The sequence below is a fragment of the Myotis brandtii genome, unplaced genomic scaffold (assembly GCF_000412655.1).
Source record: "Myotis brandtii unplaced genomic scaffold, ASM41265v1 scaffold351, whole genome shotgun sequence".
Taxonomy (NCBI): Eukaryota; Metazoa; Chordata; class Mammalia; order Chiroptera; family Vespertilionidae; genus Myotis; species Myotis brandtii.
Window position 1 is genome coordinate 2,796,816 of NW_005363502.1, and position 21,112 is coordinate 2,817,927.

Here is a 21,112-nt window from a genome sequence, read left to right on the forward strand (position 1 = left end):
CAGTGCCCATCTGGAATGAGGCCGGATTAGGCCAGGCTATCAACACGGGGTCGGGCCACACGCCCACCCGAGAGCCCTGGGACCAGGCCTAGTGGGCTCTCAGCACCACCTTGCACTGTGCAAAGGGAAATCCATGTGAAACTGAGCTACGGGATGAGTGGGGGTCATTACTAATGCCACAAACAAAGGCTCATGGTACAGATTTGGATAGTCAGACTGGAAGTCTAGCTTTAGACAAGGTGACATTCATGATTTTTCAAGCAAAAATAAGTTAGATTTTACCTGTAAAAATTACTAAGTAAGCTACTGATGTGAAGATACGAATCCTAAACTGTAACTAGGAATATCCATGGGTGAATTTGTTTCACTCATCTCAGTTAAATAAGACACAGGAAGCACCAACCATAATGCCAGGCACAAATGACATTCATGCAGAGAATAGGGCATTAATCCCTCAATTACTTCCTACTTCAGGGAACAAGGGGCTTGTGCACACATGGGGGGGGGGCACATGGGAAATGGAAGTGTATGTCCTTCACTCACTCACCAACCTTGTTTAAGAATCAAAACAGCTTTTTAAAGAAGCATTTGTGATGGAATCTTTGAAAAGTAGTTTGCATGCTTGCACGTCTTTCATGGATAATTCGTGGCTATTACATTAGTACAGAACACACGAGCACTGACTACAGATGTTTGCTTTCTTAGATTTCTGGTGTCCCACATGGAACTATTTTGTTAGTTACTCATTGTCTTGTTATTCTTGTGTCCAAATGTCTCCCAATCCCTTTGTAATTTTTGCTTCTAATCTACTAAATCCAAAAACAAGATAATGAAATTTTTAAAATTCACATTAAATATAAGCCCAAAGGCATGGAATGAACAGTTTAGGAGTGAAAAGCATTATTTTTGTGCCATTATATTGAGAGAGGCATTTTCTGAGCACAGAATTATTTTTTTAAACAACAAGTAGATGAGGGTTGGGTCTGGTACAAAATTAATGTATATATTTAGAATGTTGCTTTATGTTTTCAAAAAGAGATATGCAGGATTGTAAATACACACAAAACATGACATTATTTTCATAAAGATTAATTCACATTATTCAAATACCCAATATTTTTCCTAACATAAAACTTATGAATTGCTATAATAATATCCAATCAAATCAGTTTTATAGAATTAGAAATAATGCTACCTTCAGAAATGAGAACTTCCAAAATGACAATTAGAAGATTTTATTTGGCCTATTATAATTTGGACTCTATTTTCCTATGAGCATCTGTGTCACTCCTTAAAGTGTTTGGCACAATTTCACAGCAGTGTGCCAGGGACACACATTCGAATACCTCGTATATAATTGACTTCCCGTGGAAATTGTCTCAAAAACTGAAAAAGAATTGTCCCTATTTTAATCTCATCTTCTACCCTGTTTGTCTGCATTTGAAAGAGAAAAGGAAGTGTAGTACTTGGCTAAAAACACAATCCAAGTCAACTTTTGAAGTAATTTTTCCAGAATCAGAAGAGTCCTTGGTCAGAGGCTCTGGCTTGTGGTAAAGAAGGAAATGATAGATAAAAAATAATGCTACCGGGCAAAATGTATTTAAAACACTGTTCCCTTCACACAAAACTGAATTAAATTTTCCTTATACATGCTTCAGTGTAACATTTCCAACTATATTCACCTTCTGAGCCATTATGAGCTATTCATTCTCCAAAGAAATTTAAATTTTAATCATCCTAAACACTGCCTTCCCTTTTTCTCCTCTGCAAATTAAAATGCATCATAATGGCATAAATTTCATAAATAAATAAACACAGATTTCTTTTTTCCTAATCATAGCATTTAGTAACACTTTCTGGTTTGGGGCATATTAGACTTGTAAGTACATTTCCCCCTCCAAACAAATGAGTCTGATAATATAATCAGTTGCCTCGAAGAATTTCTTGGATAAATAATTTTCAACAGTGCAGATGTAAAAAAAAGTGGGTATTAAGTAGAGAGCAGGTTTAATTCTTGCTAGCCCCAAATTACGGATGAATTCCTCAGACCTTCGTGGCCCTATCTCAGTTTCTCAGGGAATTCTGTGCACCTATGCTATTTAGCAGATAGTAATGGAAGAATCATCAGAGTAAACACAGAGGCATGATGTTTTGAATGTTCAATCTGGCCGTGACTCTCGCTACAGCCTCTGAATCCATAAATAAGTAAGTTCCAACGGGCAGTTCCCTCCAGGCCTGCCCCCCAACCCATAACAAACTAGGTGCATGGAAGGGCAGATCAATGACTGCAGGGTGGGTGGTGGCGTGTTATTTAGTCTCGCAGCAATTCTCAACCTATGGGTCGTGAACAATGAAAATACATCCTGCATATCAGATATTTACATTACAATTCACAACAGTAGCAAAATTACAGTTATGAAGTAGCAACGAAAATAATTTTATGGTTGGGGGTCACCACAACATGAGTAACTGTATTAAAGGGTCGCGGCATTAGGAAGGTTGAGAACCACTGGTCTAAGGGTTAGCAATCACTGCAGGCTGGGATGACGTTGGCTCAAGTGGCCACTCTGATGTCAGTGGGAATGCCTGCTGGCCCTTCTGGACTCCATCCGTGTCCTGGGCACCTTGCCACTGTCCAGGATTGTTGACCCAGTTCCCCTGTGTGTCCTTCAACTGTGGCATTGGAGCACACAGCTGGGGAGGAGTACGAGCCACCTGGGCAGCAACAAGCCGTCTTCCCCAAACTGCCCGCATGTCCCGCCTGGCCAGTAACCAAAAGAGATGCCTACACAGGATTAGTGCTGCAGAAGATGAAATCATCGTGTTCCAAAGCCTTTAACAGAAACAGCTCCTGTGCCTTTCTTTGAGGCCAATACGTAAATTACGCCCTGGAGTCTTCAAGAATTCTATTTACAGAGACTCTCGCCAGAGCCAAATGCGTATAGCAGGAAATATGTTAATTTTATAAAATTGGATTTTAGTCTTTTACTCTGTAGCTACTTGGGAATGGATTCAAACTTCCATTCAATCGCTCATCTGGTCCTCTAATAAACGTTATTTATGGGAACAAGGGCTGCGGGCCAAGCATGGGGCTGGATGCTCAGGGTAGAGGTGGAAGTGATAAGCAGATAAGACGGAGGACTGTATAGTCTAGTGGGGAAGATGAAAACGAAGCAGGCAGACAATAATCATGCGATGGGTGATGTGTTTGGATCCTCTTTGTACTAGTGACATCCTGAGCAAGGTAGCTCTTTCCTCATCGATTGGCGTCTGTAATAGGGTTGAGGAGGGTGGTTGGGTGAATTGAGATCATGCATGTCAGGTGACTGTCCCATGTGACACTCGGGCTGCCTCTGTGCCACATGACTCTGAAGGTCTTTCCAGAGCCAGTGCTGGTTCAGGTTCTATATTCCCCATATTTTTATTCCTGAAATTGCCCTTGTTTATGGATGTTGTTAAAAAAAACCCAAAACAATAATAACCAGAATCTGAGAATTAGCCAAGGATGTTCAGAATTCCCATTTCTTTTTCTTTTTTTAAAAATTTATTTTATTGATTTTTTTACGGAGAGGAAGGTAGAGGGATAGATAGTTAGAAACATCGATCAGCTGCCTCCTGCACACCCCCTACTGGGGATGTGCCCACAACCAAGGTACATGCCCTTGACTGGAATCGAACCTGGGACCCTTCAGTCCACAGGCTGACGCTCTATCCACTGAGTCAAACTGGTTAGGGCCAGAGTCCCCATTTCTGACCCCTGTGTCTTTACTGTTACTGGTATCTTCTTGGTCCTCATGGTAATCTTCACTTCTGCTTCAGGCAAAAATATTTTGGAATCAAACAGCTAAATTTTTTTCTTTATAAAGCTGATGAGTATGATGAAATAAGTCACATGGAAAACTATAAAATAGAGGGCAGATCCAGAAAAAGAACAAAATCAACTGGATTCCTTACTATATGACGGCTGAAAAGGTTACTTTAGTAAAAAGTTGGAAAGGGCAAGAGGAAAGCCAATCTTTCTCATCTGGGAGGTTCTCCGAGCTATGTTTAAACCAGCTTCATTCCCTGAACATGATTAAACCAACCTTTGAAAGCACAAACATTCCCCACACAAGGCTTTTCATTACTGTATGTGACCAAGCACGCTGCCAGTGTGAGGCCGGGCAGGGAACAGCAGGGCCCTGTGGGCATGCTGGGGGCGCTGGGGCCATCCTCCAAAACTGTAATCAGGTTTCTTTCTCTGACATAGGCCATAGCACAGGGCCGAATGCATTAAAAATAAACTCAGAGGCTCTAATATTATTCATTATACTAACGTCTTTCAAAACCAACCAACTTGGAGGTTTCAAATTTAACAAATTAGAGTATTTCTCATAAGGTTGAATGATACAAGACAGTTTTAATTATTTCAGATGTTTTAAAATCAAAACATTCTGCATGCATACTACAAAATACACAATGCAACCCACAGCTTGTTCACTCCATGCTCACCCCCAAGAGACCGCTAACGCTCCAATCCATGTCCCTAAAACTTGCCATGTTTAATGCAGGGACTTGGCTGTTTGCCTTCTTTTACAGCGAAAACAGAAAGAACGTTTATACTGCACAAATAGTTCACGAAAAGCACCGCAAAAACATGAGTCTCTGAATACTTAATGTCTGAACTTTGTGAAAATTAAAAGTAAATATTAGAAAGTCAGAGAAGTGTTATAATCAGCAAGGCATCTGTTATTATATAAAATGCCTTTAAAAAGCTAGGAAAGTACCTGAAAACACAGTATTGAAGAGGATGTATGAACAAATTTTTCAGTAAAATAAAAGTCCAAAAAGCAACAGAATTTGTTTGACTATTTTGCACTACAGTTGAAAAACCCTTACTTTCCAAGGTTCTGACTGTGAAAAGAACCATATAAGCCGAACCCATGCACCATGTACTCAATTAGCAATGGTAAGAATTATGAAGGTTCTGCAACCTTTAAAAAATCGTGTTAAGACTCTGCAATGTTGGTTACAAATGTATAGAGAAATGAACACTATAATTTAAAACACTATAATTGACAACATAAACACATTGAGAGTTTATTTCTCTGTAAAAACTTATCAGGAACAGTGTGAATGATCAATGCTTGCCTTCCTCGTCTCATCCTGTAACACATGAGTGAGGCAGGCACCTTTTCTATGCCTTGCCTTATTGTCACAATCTTCTCTCGATCAGTTTCCACCATTTATTTTATTATTATTTTAATTTATTTTATTATTTATTTATTTAATCCTTTGTGTGTTCAATGTCGTAAATATCTCTGAGAATTTCTTTTATGTGGAGCTTTCGATGGCATCACTTCCTCTGGGCCAACTTTATTCCTTTTTTCAGCACCACATTCCTCCTTTATGCTGCTAACTTCCCTTCACTCAGCTCCTGTCTGCATACTAGTCTTTCCAACGCAATGGCAGTGCCAACATTCACACAGTGAGCTGAGCCTTCTCTCTGCCTTTGATTCGAATTTTACTTCCTGCAACCATCACTTTCATTGCTTCGCTGCCCTTCCACCTTGGTTGGCCAATTCCCTTTTGAAGTCTCCATTTTTATAAAATGTCTCAAGTTATCATGTTGCAACAAGGAAGCAACATGACTAAGTGCTTTCTGTCTGTGGGTGAACTGAGTAACAGATGTGCAGGGACCCATCCCTGACGGACTCTGAATGAAGGGACCTGATTGGTCATCGATCACGACAAGCATCTACTATTTACGGAGTGATCTGTGGATGGAAGAGCTAGTGCCGAAGTGTGCACTCTATGCAATTACAGTTAATGTACTATGGGAACTGAAATTTAAACTGTGGTGTTGACAACTGGTTTTATTTAGCTAACAATATGTAATCAAAATTCATGCCGAATGGAACCATATAAAAGCAAAGAGAAATAATTGGGCAGAATTCAAATCTGCTAGAAACTTTTGTTCTAACTCTGTGGGCTGCAATGGAGTATTTCATATTTTTTCATGCTGCGCCAACAACCAGATTCTCAAGCTTTACCCAAACATGCAGAGTTGGAAAAGACATCTGAATATAGGAAAAATGAGACCTTCTGAAAAAGAACTCAACCATCCTTTTTTTGTTGTTGTTAATCCTCATCTGAAGATATTTTCCCATTGATTTTTAGAGATTGTGGAAGGGAGGTGGGGAGACAGAGAGAGAAACATCAATGTGAGAAAGACACATTGATTGGTTGCCGCCCTCACAGGGCCGGGTATGGAGCCTGCAACCCAACTATGTACCTTTGACCAGGAATGGAACCCAAGACCCTTCAGTCTGTGGGCCGACGCTCTATCCACTGAGCCAAACTGGCTAGGGCTCAACCATCCTTTTTAATGCAATAAACACGGGACCATCAAAACAACAACAAAATAACACTATATACTGACTGCTTTATATCCATCGTCTCAGTTAATGTACACAACCCCAAGGAAACCGAGGCTCCGAAGTCACCACACTAGTAGGTAGCAGAGCTGTGATGAAACCCAGGTGTATCTACCTCCAGGACTTGTCCTCCAACCTTAGGTCCATGGAGCCCAAAGCAAATTTAGGAAAATGGCAAAAGTCTTTGCAAGTGTCCTTCCCCTTTAGAAACGGCAATGCTACCCAGAGCACCTGGTTCTACTACTGGTTACAGCTCTCCTCTGCACACTTAATAGTTACTCATCCGAAGGCCCTCTCATCTCCCAGGAAAGGCAAAGAAAGACATCTGTAGAGACGGCTGGGATAGAAACCCACCGCCTAATATGTGCCAATAGCATCATGTGGCTGATGCAAGTTACTCAGTTAAAACTCAACCTGTATTCCCAGGAGAAGATAAGACTGTGGTTTTCTCCATTAATACAGTGTTTTTCTTTCCCTTAAGGAATCACTGAGCCATGTCATTTGACAACTTTTTTGGAATATTACTTCATACAATGTAATTTTATTGTGATTGGTTGTATTTGCATATAAAAACACAATTTCAAATATTTAAAGAGCATTAAAAAAGTGGTAAAGTATGATGAACTTTTGAAAATACATAACTATAATATAAAAATAAGGGATTTTAGTATAAAAACGGTGGGGAGTAATTATTTTAAAAGCAGATAAAATATTGTCTTACGACACAGAAGGCTGCAAGCAAATTATTGCAGTTCCATTTTAACACTTACGGTCAATTGTATATGTTATAAAAAATGTCTGCAGTCATTCTTTAATTTAGTCTCATTCTACCCTCTAGCATTCCCCTTCCTGGGTACAAAGAAAACCGTCCTTATGCAAAACGATATATTTACATTTCATTTTTTATTTGCCGTTTCAGTAGATGATTTTCTACTTTGTTCAGGACACAGCTTAAACTCAGGTGTCTGTCATCTTTTCTATTAAACTTACTTAAGATCCACTGCACACACTTCACATTGTGAAGGCTCCGCTGCAATTCTTGGCAACAGAACACTTGGAACTAAGTGTTCCTTTCTGACCACATGATTCCGTATTACACTTTAAGAAACATCTTATCTAACCAATGTGCTTCTTAGGTTGAAAGGTAAACCTTGAAATTTAAGTCAGGAAACATCAAAGCATGAAACAAGTATGCCGAGAAGCAAAGGTTAATGAGCTGGACATAGAGTCAAGACATCTCTGTCTTAGTCTTTCATTCAATCATTTTGCAAATATGAATTACTGAGTGGGTTGAGCCATAAGCACAGTGCCAGGTGCTGAGAAGTAAGGCAAAACAACGGCACAGTTCCAGCTTCCAACACACTGCACTCTAGCTGCGTAGGCAACCAGACAATTATAGGGGAAGTGTGATATATCACCTGTTAGAACTATGATCAGAGCACTAGGGCAACTTCAAATAAAGGCACCAAATGAACAGCGTGGGGCTGTGGGAGGCGGAAGAGAGGGGTTTTCTAGAAGAGCTGATGCTAGAAATGGATTTCAAAGGACAAGAAGTTCATTTGAATCCTGATTCACATTCACACTCTATGGGGTGCCAGGTGAGGAAACAGGATGTGCTGGACAAATAAAACTACTATGACTCATTTTTGTACCTTTGTTTTTCCTGGAAGGGGCCAAAGTAGTGAAAATGATGCGATCTGGGGCATTGGATCTGTACACTTTATAACCGAGGTTGACTGATGTCTGGGAAGTGACATGGTATTTGCTTATAGAAATATATGCCATAATTTATGTATAACATTAATTGAATCAACTGTATGAACTTCCTGCCATATCCCCCCTTACAAAGTTTCACAATTTTGAGGACTGAAACTTGTCAAGAGAACGTAAGTGTCCTAGCAGTGGTTACTTGGCTTATATGAAGTATCATTATTAATAATATCAAATGTGACACTTTTCAGATGAGGAATCTATTTGCAACTTAAATGAATGCTTTTCTTGCAATAATTTTAGCTATTCAAAAGCTAGATGTTAATCTCAGATTTATTTTTTTAATACTAGCACAGAGTTAATGTTCCTGAAACTAGCCGGAGGGATTAGAAGCTAGTGAGTGTGTTTCCATGGAAACAGACTGCCTTGCCTTGGAGAGATCAGTTCATACATTTCCTATAACCCAGCAACCACATGGGGGAGGGGAGATCTACATTTCAAGTTTTTAGGGTCACCATCAATTATTATTTTTGTTAGAATTTTTATTTTTATGAGAATGCACATGGCATTAATGTTAGGAAGTTACCTAAGCTTAATTTTTAAAAAAATTATTGAATTTATTGGGGTGACATTGGTTAATAAAATTATATAGGTTTCAGGGGTATAATTCTGTAATATAGCATCTGTATATTGCATTGTGTGTTCACCACCCAAAATCAAGTCTCCTTCCATCACCATTTCTCTCCCTTGCCCCTCTTCTGTCTCCCCCACCCGCCTTCTCTGGTAACCACCATACCGTCCTCTGTGTCTAGGAGTTGTCACCTTTTCCACTCAGCCCCCTTAAATTTTTTCTTTACTCTTTGGCTGTCAATGACCATAAGGCATGTGCTCTGATGGACACATGATGGTGATAAAGTCACCCATGGCTTTCACTTTAATTCATGCTGTGAATCACAGAACACCCAATTATGAAATCTCTGGATCCCGAGAGGAGGGGCTGAGCCAAAAAAGCTGGACATCTGCATCGCCCTTCAAGTGGATGAAATTCAACAAGTGGCTGTTGTCCAGCTGGGGCTTCGCAAACACCAGCTGGACAACTGAGTAGTGACAACTGACCAAGTGACCACGAGAAGGGCTAAGCAGAAAGCGTGGACCAGAGAGGCTTACACCCCAACTAGAAACAAATGCAGTAGATGCCCCAAACCTGAAGCTGAGCAGTCACAAATCCCTGAATTAGGACGCCATCCTTGGGCTGTTTTTTGTGGGTTTTTTTTTTTTTTTAAAGAAAACGTTTTCATTCTGCTGTGCCTCAAATATAAGTCTGGCTGGAGAGATGAGCATGTTCACTTTTTGGAGTGGCATTTACTTTTGGCCCACACTCCAGAGCTGAGTGATCACCTAAAGGGCAAGACTTCCACAAGGGCCCTTGAATAGGAAGGCGAAGGCCCAGCCAAACCTGCAGAGCACACGGACCCCAAGTAGCAAGCAACCTCACAGGGCTGGGACTCAGGGGCTTCGGTTTCCTCATCTGTACCAAGAGCCAGTGAGAATCAAGTGAGAAAAGCCAGGTAAATGCTCAAACTGGGAAAAAGTGCATAGCATAGCAAGCATCCAATGAATGTCAGCTGCTGTAAGTATTCTGGTTCATGTTATTAGTATTGTTAATATTAAAAATTAGGCAGTGTCCTCTGCTGGGCCTTGTGGGGTAAAACTCAAGTCAATCTTTATAAAGGATGAGAGAAAAACACTGAGATTCTGAAGAAACTCTCACAAGAGTGTACAGATACTTTAGCTCGATTTTGAATAAAACCAGTGATCTGAAGATATGCTACTGAATCTTGCTCATGTAGGACCCATTTGGGGACGAGGGCACGAATCATACTTCAGATGTATAATGAATAACATTTTTTAAAAGATGCCATTAATGGCAAAAAATGTTTTCAAGGTAAAAATTGGTCTCAGTGGTATTTTATTTCTGTGAAATGTTTTCTTCTAAAAGATGACCTCATGACCTGAAAATAAACAGGGGTTGTGTGAATTCTTACGATGAATAACTTTAACTTAGAAGTAAAACTTTTCATCGATGCCTCCATATAATATCTGTCCCTCAAATTTTCTGTGTCATATCATTGCAGCGTTAGGATGTTTATGCTTTTTCTGCCAGTGAGTTTCTTTTCAAATTGTCCTAATTATTTTGGCCGCGATCCATTTATCACACCAAGTAGAATAACCTCAAAGTAAAATCGTGAGTGCCAATCAGAAACAATTACCGGGGAAAGACATGTACTTTGGATAGTAGAAGGTAATGGCTTTAAGCTCAGATTTGATTTTTATGCATGTAAAGCAATAAAATAAAACAAAACACAAAGTAAATTAAACCACAAAACCAAACTACTGTCAATCTAAGGCCCCACGTTTTAAGCTCTACAACAGAGGAAAGCGACAATTAAGCATAAGCACTAGACATCAAAATACATCCCGAATGCAAAGGATAAGTTTGATGGCGCTCTCTAATTTTCTTAGAACTGTAGAAATTTTAGCTTAGCCACAGGTGACCTTCAAGTGATGACTTTATGATCCTTGTACACTGAAGGTAACCCATTGACACAAATAACGCACAACGGCAGAATCTGATGGGCAGTCTTAAGGCCACATAGTTGATATGAAATAAAACCATTCATCTGCGAAGGTTTTTAGTTTAGCTTCTCCCTGCCCTTTGCTGGACATTTTAATCCTCATCCTAAACTTGAAAGCTTCATTGCAGAGTTTCCACCACTATTAAAGGAATATTCATGGCATAGGCTCTGATCCTGTCAAAGGCAGTATTTATGTACATGAGGCCATAAAACTGTTGTAACAAGGACAAATGTTGCAGATTTACAAGAGAAGACATTTACAAGGCAGCAAGTTGATGTGCATGGGTTTCACCTTGTGAGACCTCGGAGCAAAAAGTCAGTATAAAAAGCAGAAACCTCCGTCCTTGATGGTTTTTGGACAAACGAGTGCTTCCCCTTGGAATGTGGTCATAACTCCCGCACCCTCTTCCCCTTCCCCTAGGATGGGCGGCACCAAGGACGAGGACGGGACTCTCACACGGTGTTCAGTGCTCCTGGAATTTCCACCCAGATTCTAGTGCACACGTTCAAGTGACCTTTCTGAAGTTTGGGAAATGAGGGTGGAGGTGGATGAGGGCATAGAGGGGATAATTGGTGAGGGGAAAAAATTAAAAAGTAAGATTTAAAAAATAAAGTTTGGGAAATGAGAGTATTATTTGATTTATTAAACTGAGTGTTCATATTCATAGCATCCCATAAACAGAAGCATATACAATCCCTTTACTCAAATCTCTTCCAAGAATAAAGACACTATAAATGGAAAGACGTATTTCACTGAACTCAGAATTTAACTACGAAAGAGGAGACATTCTGTCAGGAATGTCATTTTATTGTAGGAGTTCTAAACTAGATACGTGACTTGAAAATACTATTTGGGCCCTGATGGAACTGGGAATTCAAGTCAATAAAATAATGACATCTATGGAGTGACTGGGCAAGTGGGAAGATTCACTGTTTTATACAGACTCACTCACTATATGTGTGCACGTCTTAAAATGAGATTTAATGAAAAAACTAAAAGTTGTGATTATGTATCCTTTAAAATGGTGAAATTATTTATAATACCAGTATACTATAATAGATATAAAATAAGTACATTTTTATATGCTGTGCATTGATTAAAATAGATACCATAATAAAATGACTTTTTCATTTAATTTCATTTTAGCCAACATTTACTGGGCCCCTACTATGAGCCTGGTGCTATGCCACCATGAGGGATACAACAGTGACTGGAAACTGTGCTCTGCCCTGGGAATCAGACTAGAGAGAAAGAGATACTACCTGAATTGAAAGGGCCTATTTCAGTGCAGGGATGATGGGACATGAGGGACTATGGCACCACCACAGAGCGGCATGCGGGGCTACGTCATAGAGCCCAAGGGTTAAATGAAGCCATCCTGGAAGCAATGACCCCTGGGCAGGCTCCAGAGACTGAGGGCCATGCTCAGGAACAGTACAAGCCCAAGCCCAACGGCACAGCGGGCCTGGTATTCACAGAGACTGTGGGTCCGTTCACCATCCAAGAGGGAAATCCTGTGAGGGGGGAAGGCGGGACAGGAGAGGTAGACAGATTGATGTGGGAAATCTTTTATCCAAGTGAAGGGGTCTGAAACTGACCTCCTAAGTGATGGGAGCCACTAAATGGTGGGGAACAGGGAGCAACTGGATGCTTTCCATTGCTAGTGGGCTTTGGAGTGTGCAGAACAGATCTGAGGAGCCAAACCCCAGAGAAAGCGGGACTAGGGTCTTAACTAAGTATCCGGTACTGAGCGAGGGAATAGAGACTTATTTCTGGGGAAGTCTCTTGGCCTTCCCCAATAAGTCTATTTCTGGGAAGCTGCAAATTAATTTTATAACCCAAATCATATTTTCTCATTGACGATGTACTCATGTTTATATTAATTTCATTGATTTTTTTTTTTAAATTGGTACAGGCCCCTAAAGGCTAGAGCTCAGAACGCAAAAAGAACCTTGACGTGCTGTAGTCTTCAAAGTATTTTTAGCTTCAGAAGCTTCCCCGAAGTAAAGATTTTGTGGAATACCATCAGTACCTAAAATAGACAGATGCAGAATGGTTTTGGCTGGAGCAGGGCCTCACATCTCAAGGCTCCATCAGCCTTGAAACCCCCTAGGCAAGTACTCCAGGGGACAGAGTTTGAAAACCACTGATGAAGCTGAATTCCTTCCTTCTGTTAATGAGCAAGTGAGGTGCCGGTCCCTGGAAGAGGTCTCGTTTTTGAGTTGGGATGTAGAAGGAGGCAGAGGGGCTTGTGGTCTGGCTTTCCCAGTTGGGGACCATGAAATTTTGAGAAGGCATGCTTCTATGCTTCTGTTGCCTCATCTATAAAACCGAGACAATACTTCCTTTTATCTATCAAGGCTGTTGAAGTGCAAGTTCTTTGTAAAATGTGTTAGTCTATTAAAAAAAAAAAAAGAAAGAAGCAAATTGCTGCTGCTGCATCAGTGCCTCAAATCAGAGAACTAGGAGCAAACCTGAGTCCCAGATGGCCCCGTGATGAGGACCGAGGCGATGTATAGCACTGGTCTCTTTGCAGCTACAATGATAAACAAACCTGAAGTGATCGCTCGATTGGCACCTGCAGCAAATTCTTTTGTTCAGAGAAATAAAAAAAAAAAAGAAGCAAATTGCTGCTGCTGCATCAGTGCCTCAAATCAGAGAACTAGGAGCAAACCTGAGTCCCAGATGGCCCCGTGATGAGGACCGAGGCGATGTATAGCACTGGTCTCTTTGCAGCTACAATGATAAACAAACCTGAAGTGATCGCTCGATTGGCACCTGCAGCAAATTCTTTTGTTCAGAGAAACCTTTTGTACATCTGATCTGCCAAGAGACTATGGTTCCTAAATAAAGAGAAAACAATTATCTCCAAAGTCTGAGAAACACCTGGCACACAAAACCATCACACTCGACACACTTGGGCAACTTGTGGAAAGAAGCTGGATCCGCAGCCAGACAAACACGGGCTCGAATCTCGCCCCATGATGACCTGCTTTGTGCTGACAACGACCTGTCCTGAGAGCTGCAGGAGATGACCCACAGAAAGGGCTCAGCCTCACAACCGGTCCCCGGACGTGCCCCATCAGTGCTAAGCACAACACCAGCAACCAGTCTTCTGCTGGAGCAGCCCGTCATGTAAGTCATCACATCCCGGAGCTACCGGCCCACTGACATCCCACTGTCTCCACTGGGAAACACGCGAGACTGAAATGCACTCTGAGAGCGTCGGCTGACCAGTGAGGAGGCTGGAGACTGAAGAAGGCAATTTGTAAAGTATTCTACACATTGCGGCAAGAATGCGCAGGTTTCAAACAGCAGTGGCACTCCCTACAAAACATCCGAAGCAGCCCACAGTGGTCTCACTTCCGAAGGAGGTGACGTGCCAACCAAGTGGCCAGTAAAGTAATAAAAACTGCTTATTACTTTTAAAATATAAGAACACTTCAGATAGCACTTCAAAACCATGTCTCAGTAGTCTTAAAAGGAAGAGATCAATTGGGTGCAAATGTCTAATACATAAAGTGCTGTGAAACACAGTTGTATTTAAGATAGTAAGGTACACTGCAAACATGTTACAATGTCAAGTACCATTAATAAGATCCCACGAGAAACCCTAAAATGCTGCAGATCTGGCTGAAAATGACTTCAAGTGATGTCTCAATTTCCTGTTTCTGAATGGCAAATTTAAAGTCACAACATATCATATCACTTTTCTTAATCTCTCCATCGATTGCTTAGTGAGCAAAGGGTGTTAACAGAGAGAGATGCTCTCAAAGGCTCCAAATGATGCAATTTACTCAGACCTCCCAGTCCTGGAGACCCCTCCTCTCGGAAGGGCTGGGGGTCCTGTTAGGACAATTATCACTGCACACAGCCGATGGACACCAGTGCAGTGGGCAATGCCACATGGGCAGGCAGGCAGCACTCAAGGCAGGCAGTGAGGAGTAACAGCTATACCAAAGCAGAATGCAGCACATTACATAATGGGGACAAGTCCTTGGCAGGTTCAATGCAGAGAAAAAGTATGTATCTAGTGTACACTTCTGGGGAGAAAGTGAACGTAAGTCTTAAAATGCTTTCTAAATCCATGTGCCAGGTACACTTCAGGGCAATGCATTATCCTCTCTAAAAACTCCTAAAGTGAAACTTTTCAGGCTCAGGTTCAAGAAACGTATGCATCTTCCTGGTTTACGACAAGCCAACCGTCAAACGCGTAAATTAAATCTATAAAGGAATTAGCTTTCCAACATTTTCTTGTACTAAATGGAGGGGCATGACCAAGAGATGAAAGAGGGGGCTGTCTTTTCCTTACAAGTACAAGATAAAATGTTGAGCCACAAATAAAACTAGGAGAATAAGAGAAAATGAAGCCCTGCTTTTCCTCCTAATTTTGCCATCTGCTGCCAGGTTTAGAGCAAGGATTCAGAGCCTGAGATGCAGAGAGATGGCAGTGGGCTGGGGAAAAGAGAGTCATGTATCTGTCTGCCCGGCCCCTGCATGCCTCCTATGAGCAGGGATGACCATGCTGACATACCCTGTAAGGCAGTGTCCTTACACTGGGAGGGGTCCTGGGAGAACACAAGGTGAGAGCTACTCCATGGGCTCTGCTTAGAATCTAATGCTACTGGGTGGGAATATTTACCATATTTCTCCTCGCAATGATGCTATGAAAACTGCACTGGCACTGGAGAGGAACCTCTTGGAAAGTAATCCACACCAACAGGTGAAGAGTGGAGCTTCATCACCCCCTCTTCCCCTGGGAGAGGGGGAATGGTAGGTGTTCAGGGCGTTAAGCTTACCAGAAAAAAGTCTGGATTGAAGGAAAGCATGAGAATCTTATATCACTTAAAACTCTGACCCTATTTATAGGCCAATTGTCATTTCAGTGATGCTTCAAAATAGTTTTTTCATCTCTTTTTAAAAAATATATATTTTTATTGATTTCAGAGAGGAAGGAAGAGGGAGAGAGAGATAGAAACATCAATGATGAGAGAGAATCATTAATTGGCTGCCTCCTGCATGCCCCCCACTGGGGATTGAGCCTGAAGGAAAGCATGAGAATCTTATATCACTTAAAACTCTGACCCTATTTATAGGCCAATTGTCATTTCAGTGATGCTTCAAAATAGTTTTTTCATCTCTTTTTAAAAAATATATATTTTTATTGATTTCAGAGAGGAAGGAAGAGGGAGAGAGAGATAGAAACATCAATGATGAGAGAGAATCATTAATTGGCTGCCTCCTGCATGCCCCCCACTGGGGATTGAGCCCGCAACCCGGACATGTGCCCTTGACCGGAATCGAACCTGGGACCCTTCAGTCCGCAGGCCGATGCTCTATCCACCAAGCCAAACCGGCTAGGGCAGTTTCTTCATCTCTTGAGTGAGGTGCATATCAGCAATACACTCCACTACCTTCTTTTCTTCTCCACAGGAGATGGGAAGGTCAGCCAGCAAGGTCTTGGTCACAAGCACGCCTCCAGAGGAGTCTTGACCCTCAGGAAAAACAGGCTGCAGACTTCTCAAAATACATAGAATAGACCCCGGGCATTCACTGACCCTTCTACGGCCTATTAGAATAGACCAAAGCTTTGAACTCAGAGTTCAGTAGTGGAATATTTCCTGTGTCGTAGAATGAACTATTACTGAATTAGCCACACCACTCTTTTGCATAATCAGGGCTTTAGTTCTGCCTAAAATCCTTCACTTCCTTGGACCTCACATTTTCTTCACTTCCAACTCCAGGACAAATAGTTGTCACTATAAAGTTTTTATCCCTTCACAGGAATGACTGAGGATGTGACTCTGGGGCAGGAAACATTTCTTATCCCCGCTGGATACATGTAGAACATGACGCCTGTGAGTGTGAACAGCGGACGGCTGCACTCACTCCCTATTCTGCATCAGCTCTGATGTGTGGTCCTGTGAGATGGTACCTCCCCCAAACTGAAGGATATGGCAATTAGTGAATTTGGGCCAATCACAACTAATTGAGTTGTTGAATGTTGAATGCATGAATCTCTAGGGAACACTTAGTTTGAGCTAAAAAAACAGAACTGTATCTAAGCAGGATTTTGTAAACAAATCCGTATTTTAAATGCAGTTGAGAAGTCCAGACTTAAAGGGCCTTTGATAAAGCTAATTATGCCTTGATTACTCCCTACTTTGATTAGTTTAACGTTTAGGATAGAGAGAGAGAGAAACATCAATGTGAGAGAGAAACATTGATCGGTTGCTTCTCATACATGCCCCAACACTGCATCAAACCTGCAATCCATGTATGTGCCCTGACCGGGAATTGAACCACAACATTTTGGTGCATGGGCCAATGTTCCACCCAATTGAGCCATCCTATGTCGTAGAATGAACTATTAGTGAATTAGCCACACTACTAGAGGGAGGCAGACCAGCATAAGGCTTAGTCATTAGTGGTTGATTAAGGGACAGCAATGCAAATGCATGATGCATGAGGAAAAGTCAGCAGGGCTTGATGCCTGAATGGGCCTACATGGTACAGCACCAGGAGTTACTCACCAGGGCTTCCTTCCAGAGGAAGGGCCTTCTCACTGACTATTATGGCGAAAACTGTCTCTCTTTGACCAACTATAATGCTTAGCAGCTCTGTTTTAAATGTTTCCTATCAAGAATTAGACCCATAAAACTCAAGTAAAAGGAAGACATGTATTTCAGCACAAGGATAGACCAAGAAAGATATGTGAAGCTATGAGAGGAGGTATGTCCAAATACTACCCCAAAATAGAGACCACTTTCAACCTGGGTGTCTTCGTGTGTTTGGGTGGCTATAACAAAATACCATAGACTGGGCGGCTTATAAACATAAACATTTATTTCTCACAATTCTGGAGGCTGGCAGTCCAAGGTCAAGGTGCCAGCATGGTGTGTTCTGGTGGTGGCCTTCTTCTGGGTTGTTGACTTCTCTCTGTGTCCTCATCTGGCAGAAAGGGCTATGGACCTCTCTGAGCCTCTCTGATAAAGACACTAACCACTTCCCGAAGGTCCCATCTCTTGATGCCATCACACAGAGCATTAGGATTTCAACAGATGAATTGGCAGGGGACACGGATATTCTGCCCACAGCACTATGGAAGAGTGCTATAATTGCACAGGCTGTTAAAGAGACAGACCGGCCAGGAGAGGAGAGGATACTCTAAGGCTCACTAATCACACAGTCCTGATGAACTTCACATCTCTCTGAACTTCTCTGAGGAGCCAGAACACAGGAACACGTTCTCAATCCATGCCTACTAATAATAGCAGACACTTAACAGGTTGGAGAATAAAGTATGGAAGTCTTGACAGACTAGCTTTTCTCCTGGCATAATTGCAATCACTCTGTATCTCTAATGGGTGTGCTGTTATGGTCTCCATCTCTCATTACTTGACTTTTTGTTCTCTTCCCTTCTTTAATTAATTGAAGACTTTCTGTGGTTTCTAGAATATTCCACCAGAGATCCATTTTTTCTTGTCATTTTCTCATTCTACCTTCTCCACTGCACAGCTTCCCCAACCAACTTTCCTATTCCATTTGTGACCCATCAGCACACAAAATAAACTGGTTATGAAAGGTCTGGTAAGGGTTTGATAGAAGAGCCTCGGTAGACTTGAGTTTTATACCCAGCGAATGTGTTATCATTGGCTCCCTTTTGGTATGAGGTTTAACTCTTTAATTCTGGCATCCTCATCTACTCAATGAAGATTCCAACATCTGCTCTGGCGGGCAAGTGAAGACTGTGATGAAGCACATAGCACCTCCAGCACTTCTCCGAGAGCAGGCTTTCCACAGATAATGTTCCTGCTGATCTTTGTAGGAAAGCTATGACGACACTGACAATGGACTGATTTATGTTGCAATAGTCATTCATAACTTTAAAAAAAATTAGGCACACACAGTAACTTACAGAATTTGTCTTTCACTTGATTAAAAATTTAGCATTTTAAATATGCCACATAAATTGGTAACTTAACAATTTAATTGTAATCAATAGTGGTCTCTTGAACTTCATAATAAATATATGTTAAATCTTCAAAAACAGCATTATACTTTCCATGTGAGTATAAGAGTATTTTATTTTAGAGAGGGGAATAGCCCTATGTCTATGCTTTCAGCAGCCTACTGAATTCTTGTAAATAAAGCAGGATAAAACAACTAAAATCCTAGCTACTTTTTCTAGAGAATGTCCCCTCCTCTTCCTCATTATTTTTAAAAAGCAGCAAACGTAAGGTCAAGAGCTTGGCTCTGTTTGACTGTCTGCATGGGTCTCATTACTGTGGCCGGCTTTCCCTGGCTCCCAAGGACACCTTGCTCAAGGTCAGCTGAGATGGCTTTGGAGGAGCCACACCTGACTGTACTGGTGGAACCTGAGCTCTGAGTCATTCACTTGGCAAAGAGCTGATCTAGGAAAAGGCAAAAGTCAGAGAGATGCTGGCCTGAAAGACAGATGAGTCATGGACAAGGAACAAATCACTCTCAATGGAGGATCAACTTTAGGAAACACTGAAATGGAGAAAAGCAGTGTTTGGGGGAAAACAGCACTTATTTTTGGTCAGGACCATTTAACACACAAAAAATCTGCAAAGGTTTGTTTTTGCTCCCAGCAATTTCTCAAGTACCTACCACTTATGCTATAAAAGAACAAAAGGCCCTCCCAGGGAAGTTATGAAAAAGGAAACTGTCCAAGAGGAACTATCAATTACTTAAGTTTGAAGAAGATAAGAAGAAACTAAAACCAAAGGGAACATTATAACCTGAAATTCCAATCATATGAATAATGCATAGAAATCGGTGTCTGTATTCCTTTAAAGATGACTTACACATACCCTACACAGGAGGTTTTATATTATAAGTTGGAAAAACTCAAAAAGTTTGACTGAAAGACTATTAGAAGGTCATTTTATGCCTTCATTTTCGTTTTAGTTTCTTTAACATGGTACCACTTTTAAGAAGAATCCTCCTTGTATTCCAGGAACAAATCTTAAGTACATAAATTAAGGAGTAGTGAAAAAAGTTGACGACAATATAATACACATGTCTTCATAAGACCCCAGAAAAGAACCAGTTTTAATGAACTTTAAATGCAAAAATGGCCCCAAATAGTTGAAGACATTTGGCCAATAAGACAAAAACTATTCTTTTCTCAATAATTTTTAAAGCACTAAATAAATGTTCCTATCTTATTTATGGGAAAACTGGTATAAAACCAACTTCAAGTAACTTGTACACCATGATCTACTTGAGAATTAGATGTAGGGGCCAGGACTTAGTGTCGACAACCCAAGTGACATTGTATTAATGAATCATATGGTTAAACCCTTTTTAATCTTCCCGAAGCAGGACCTAGCTAAATAATGATACTGACAAAGCTCAAGATGGCTATGCCTGCGAAGGGAACTGACTGTCTTCTCCAGATAGTTCCTCTGGGAGGGAGGAAGGAGGGGCCTCCACTTCTCGAATGTCTATGTGTGCCAGGCACTTCCAGAACTATGCCATGTAACCTTCCCCAAACCCCTACTAGCTTGCTGTTATTCTTCTCTGGCTTATGGGAAACTGAGGTGCAGAAAAGTCCATTAGCCGTGGTGAGCAGGAAGCTAAGGTTATAGCCATGTCTACTCAAACCCCGTGTCCCCCCTCTCCCCTCCCAATCCTTTCCTGGCCACTAGGAGCAGCAAAATAACCTGCTGTCAGAAACTGGCTCGGTGAGCATTAACATCACGTGGCTGGGTATGAGAATAGAGGTGCTGAGCACCATGAGAGGGGCCCATAGGCCCCTGTTTGCTGCGAACTTTTCCTGCTTTTAGCATTTGAAAGTCCCACATCCCAGAAAAGCCCTCACCTGGGGGCAGATGGAAGGGCTTCTAGGCTGATGCAGAGTACAGCCCAGTCAGAAGCATTCCCCATTCAATCCACCTGTGCTCAGGGGCAATTCTACTCCTCCCTGCCCCCTTGATAAAGGCCTGGGGGTGGGAGGTACCCCGTTCCTTCGAGCCAACAGGAGCCCAAGGCTTTCATATCAGAACTTCTTATATCTGAGATAAGAAGATAAGGTAATTGGTGGGACGTGGATTTCAGGGTAGGTTTTGCTGGTTTCTCTTTGTCTCTTTCGATAGATTGTAGAATTCCACCTGGTACAAGCTGATTCTTACTTGTCAGGCTAAGACAGATTCTGAGGTTACTGGACAGTATTAACATCTACCTAACAATGTCCTGCATAATAACAAATGATAAAATGCATAGCGCACTATATAAGCAATGGTACAGGACCTAAAGAGGTTGGAGAGGAGACTCCAGGAAGGCTGTCAATCAAATCAGAACACATGGTCACTGGGGAATAT

At 41.5% G+C, this 21,112-nt stretch overlaps 1 protein-coding gene across 5 annotated transcripts in view; it reads right to left on the reverse strand.

Annotated features, from left to right (window-relative positions):
* The window catches only part of FAM110B (family with sequence similarity 110, member B), a 105,409-nt gene that overhangs the window by 34,038 nt on the left and 50,259 nt on the right, over positions 1 to 21,112 (reverse strand). The gene's annotated exons all lie outside the window — the stretch shown is intronic.